This window comes from Cricetulus griseus, chromosome 8, assembly GCF_003668045.3.
Source record: "Cricetulus griseus strain 17A/GY chromosome 8, alternate assembly CriGri-PICRH-1.0, whole genome shotgun sequence".
NCBI lineage: Eukaryota > Metazoa > Chordata > Mammalia > Rodentia > Cricetidae > Cricetulus > Cricetulus griseus.
In genome coordinates, this window is record NC_048601.1 from 47,144,775 (window position 1) to 47,150,323 (window position 5,549).

General features: G+C 40.7%; 1 pseudogene; it reads right to left on the reverse strand.

The window, feature by feature from the left end:
- Window positions 1-189, reverse strand: part of LOC100760534 — a 1,206-nt pseudogene extending 1,017 nt beyond the window's left edge.
- Between the last annotated feature and the right edge of the window lie 5,360 nt (window positions 190-5,549).

Here is a 5,549-nt window from a genome sequence, read left to right on the forward strand (position 1 = left end):
CAGCAGTCAGCAGCAGCTGGCGGTAGAAGCACTTGTTCTCTTCGGTGTTCTCAGTGCCGATGGGTTGCAGGCGCTTCCGGTGGACTCATCTGCAGCCAGGATGCCCTTTTCCGGGGCCGCAATTCGATGAGCGATGTCAGACAGCTCCTTCTTCTGCTCCGAGGTCAGTGCTGGGTATGGGTAGGGCATGGCGCTGGTGACAGCACGTTCCTGGCACAGGAGGGGTGGGTCTGCCGGGTATGGCGGTGGGTAGGCAAAAGGACAGAGGAGCAAAGGCGGCTAGAGTCTCCAGAACCCCGTTCTCAGCCTGGGATATTTATGAGAAATCTTTTCTCAAAATAGAAAATCAAAGAGAACTGAGAATACAGCTCAATGATAAGGAGCTTGCCTGGCATGAACAAGGCCCTGGATTCAACCTCAGTACTAGAAAAGATCTCATTACATCTCCTGGTGTAGGTACCACTGTAAGGTTCTGTCCTTCTCGTTGTATCTCTGCTCCTACCCTCTTCCTTAGTATTACTATTAGGCCCTGGTCTTCCTTCAGCTTTCTAAATGTGCACTTGCACACTGCCAACATACAACAGAACTCTCATTTGTATTGTCTGTCTGCCATAACCCTGCTTCTGCAAGTTGGGTTCTGTAGAAGTAGGTATTGAGAAAGAGTTTGCAGTGCAGAATATTCATGAAGTATCTACATTCCTGGTCAGGGAAACAGATAGAAGAGCAGGAGACATTTCTTATGATGCAGACCCCTTCAAGTCTTAGGTCACTCTCTGGAGAGTCCTGTGGTGTACAGAACTCATGAAATTTGTCCATGTGGATTTTAAGTGAATGGGCCTTTATGATAAGTCCCATTTCATGGGTCATTGTTTATAGAGTTTCTGAGGAAGAGGAGACTCCAGGATAATGCAGCAATCTGTAGCCAAGGCAAAATCTAAAGAAATTGATGGCACAACATGAGGCTGTCTCTCTGAGTCAGTTTCTTTTCCACCACTAAAACACTGTGGGTCACCTACCAATTTTCTAGGGGCACAGAAGCACTCATGTGTGTCAGTTTAACATGCAGTATGCTGTGTCAATCTGGGCATTTTGCTAATTTTCAGTATTTTTAGCTCAAGCTCGAAGTATTCCTTATATATAATGTTGGGACATTTTCTCCCACTCTTTCTTCTCTGATTATGCCTGTGACCTTTATAAAGTCACTGCCCACTCTATTTAGTTTCCAACATATCTTTTAAGACCCACTTATGACACTGAATCTTGGCCATCATGATAGTCATATTTCTGGAAATAAATACTCAATCCTTGTATAAAGACAAGCAGAAAAAAAATATGTTAGAAACCAGGGTTGTGAAGGGATCTCTATAAATGCCCTTTTCCCTGTCTACCTGTGTAGTTTGTGTTCATGTGTGCATGCATGCTCTTCTCTCTCTGTGGATGTGTGTGCGTGTGTATACATGAATGTGCACATGTATCCAGAGGTTGATGTTGAATGTCTTCCTTGGTCAATCTCTATCTCATATATTGAGGCACGACTGCTCATTTAAACCCAGACCTTGCCAATTGGCTAGTCTAGGTAGTTAGCTTGTTCCAGGGAATCCCTTGTCTCTGTCTCCCACAGGAACTCCTGTCTTCATGGTTGCACAGCAAGCTGATTACTCATGGGGCCATTTTCCCAGCTCCAGGTATAACTATCTTCATCTATAATTGGCTTAGCATCTTTCAAGCTAGGTTTTCCCCAAATCGTATCTTTTCCTGCTGAAGTTAAGAAATTGAAAAACTTTGAAAAGTTGTACACAAGATGACTTCATACTTTCTTAATGGTGATTTTTTTGGGGGGGTTGGAAATATGGTATCTTGTATTCAGTCACATGTCTTATTTAAGTCTATATAAAAACTAGATAGATAGAGCTGTCTCAATGGGTAAAGTAAATCTTACTTTATATACTGAAGTTAATTCCTCCTAGGCCCAAACAACAAAACCACTATTCTTCAAAGTATCACATCTTGAGAGAACTCTGCATTCTGTCGATTGCCTGCATTTCATTTTCTCTATAAAATTTCTTTTGAAAAATCCAAGCCCCTCATGCCAAAGTGACAGACCTTTAATGCAAAGTGCCAACTTTGTATTTCATTACATATGGGCTCAAGAATCCAATTTCACGTCTTATACTCTCTCCTCTCTTCTGGAGTTGTTTCACTCATCAGGGATAGATGGATTGTCTTTCCAAATTAAGAGCTAATCACTAGAGTACCCTAGGGAGTTCCTGCTTTCAGCACAGGTCCCTGTAGCCCACATATAGCACATCTGTGTTCCACTGGGGTCTGTGCATATTTCTGTCCCCTCACTCTGCCCAAGACCTCAGGGATGTGGGAGTATAAATTTGTCAGATGAAATGGCAGGAGAAGCATGTCCTGATTCAGAAGCTCAACAAGTGGAAAACATTGACATGAGCCTCTAAATCTTCGTGTTAAGACAGATAATATTGTCTTTTAGGCATGACTCTTGCTGTTTCTTCAATTGCCCTCATTTTGTTCTTAAACTTAAGTTTAAACTGTAAACTTAAAGAGTATTCCCCTGAAGAGGGGCTGGTCACATGGTCTCATTATTCCCCTTGGTCTAGAGGGGCCTGTGTTACGTGGCACTCTACCTAGCCTGACACAGGCACATTCTCCATAGCCAACTTCTACACGAGTTGCCTCCCATCTAATTTCTCCTCATAGAATTCTCTGGTCAAAAGAATTTTAAATCCTATTCATTATTATAAAACAACAACAAAACAAAGAACACCAAATACTATTGGCCATATGGAATGGCATGTGTTTAACCTTTGTAGGGAGACACAGCAGCCCCAAATCTTTGGATACCATCAAAATTGATCAAGATTCGAGTTAAAAAAGACAACCCTCTCAACAAGGACGACTGACAGGTATTTACTGAGGTATATCTCATGAACTAAATAACAGCCTCCCAAAGGATGGGAAATGCTTTGTTTCATCCTCACAGGAAAACCCACCTCCGGAAGTCAAAGGACACTGCATGGGTAGATACTTAAAGGAAAGAAGGTAGCTATAACCATCAAACAAAAGGAACATGCCATATGGTAAACTTTACAGCTATCTCTCAAGTAACTCTATTTCTCTTCATTTCCTAGTCCCTATTCAATTAAATCGATGCTGGATTTAGAGTTGGATTTGGCTTTCCTCCCTTAAAATCCAAGCATGTTATTTAACAAAATTTTAAAGTTTCTGTGTTATATCAAGAAGCCAATTGCTGTAATAAAGAATAAATGAAGAATTAGAGGACTATCTTTGTCTTTTCTTGGCTCTTTCTTTCAAGGCCTACACCCTTTCATAATTGTCATTTTTCAAGGATTGCTTTTCCCAGTACTCATACATGTGCAAGCAAACATTTCTCTGATGACACTTATGTTTGAGTCCCATACAGCCAATGAGGACCAGCCTGACGACAATCCCTGCATGCTCCGGATAAAGAATTGGACCACACCTTACCAACTGCACTGGATTCAACTCACTCCGTTTCGACTGACACTCCAACCAGCACCTCGAGTACTGACTTCAATCAAGTTTAGGATCTCAACCTAGATCTTTAGTCAAGCAAATCTCATCTAACATGTGCTGGAGATAACTCATTAGAGACTTTCCCTGTACTAGCATTTTTTTTTTCCCACAGAACCCCACATGGCTACCATCGTCCCATTTCAGCAGGAAGTAACTTAGAAGATACTACGCCCCGGTTCCCCATTATTATTTATTAGGGTAATGTAAGCCTAGTTAGAAATGACCTTCCTATTGTTTAGGGTTGGGATTGGAAGGAGGTGTTCAGGTTGGACACCCCTTTCAGATGACTTTAGGACTTAGCTGGAATCGACATAGTTAGGATGTGCAATAGCAGATTATTGTATCTTCTTATATTTCACCTTTATGACTGTTAATTTTGGATGTTTTACACTATTAAGTTTTAATCCTCTTTTAGTCTAAAAGGGGAATTGTAGGGAGACACTGTAGCCCAGTCCCCAGGTAACCCAGAGAGGTGTGTTGGAACCCACCTGTGAGGGCGGGATGAGGGGAAGTCTAAGGTGATGTCAGGAAGGCTTCTTAAGGGACCTTGGACACGTGGACCTTCCCTTCTCCTTGCCCATTGGCCTGCTCCCTCCTCTTCGCTCTGGCCTGGCTGCCCTGGCATGCTTTGGCCTGCGCTTGGCTGGTGTATCTGAATAAAGAAAACTTGGCCCTGTTAACTGCTGACTGATCACTCCACAAACCCTAAATATGTTTTATTTTTGTAAGGATTAGATGAAATGAGATTCATACACCCAATCAAATACAATCAAATTACCTGCCTGTCTTATAGAGGAAACAGCAAACTTCCTGTATACCTTGACTCAACTATATTTTTGTTAAAGCATTGTACTGAGCTTGACTTGGAATTACAGGACTGCTACTAAGGTTGACAGCCACACACACAAATTAGTCAAATAATGGGAACAGTGACTCCTTGCAGTGATGGCAAGAGAGAGGCAATTACATAGAGTATACTGCTGCTTCTGATGTGCAAAACTCTTCTAACAGATCACCTCACTGGATTTCAATTCTTATTTTTTTATGGTATTAATGCATACTATTTTTCATGGGCAAAAACAAACGATTGTGTTGAGGAATAATTTGCCACCTCTTCTAGCAGAGTTTGACAGAACTGTTCAAAGCCATGTGATCGATGAATTATTTATGAACTATAGCACTAACATCTTATTGCACTCCAATTGCTAAGGGTCTGTCTGGCTCTCCAATAGATCCTGCCTTTTTCTTTTTCCTTCCTGAGCATAGATCACTTGCCCATTTTAAATTGTAACAAGTAGTAGAAATTTGGTGAAGGGAATGACATTTTATTTCAAAAATCACCAGTGGCTCAATAGACAGCAAAGAAAATTGCCCTTGCCCTAGTTATACTGAAATTTCCAGGGACACAAAATTAGGAGGCAATGGAGTTGAATAAACAAACACCTTAAAATAATGCCAAGATGATTTCCCATCAATGAGAATGATATCCTATGTTTTATATAAGAGTTCAGATTAGATGAATATATATATATATATATATATATATATATATTCATATATACACAAACTGAGCGGCAGATTTTATTTAATATTTCACTAATTGCATTTTGTATGACTCTCTTTGTAATTAATCTAATTTTTATTAGGCAATTGAAAACATTCTGAGAAGTCTGACTCCACAGAGCTTCACAAAGTTTTGACTTTATCGTTATTCATTACATTGCTTTCAGTCAACCTCTCTTCTTCAGTGCCTCCTGTCAAAGATTAAATGTATCATGTACCTCCACAACTCATCTCCTCAAGGACTTCCTAACAAGAGTGAAAGCTAAAGCTCAATGCATGATCCATATAAGATACAATGTAAGTCATCCTCTACCTTCCCTCACTTGAAAAATCCATCTGTAGACCTTTTCATCACAGATGACTCTACTTGGGACCTTGCACCAACTTCTTTGCAGATGCTGGAA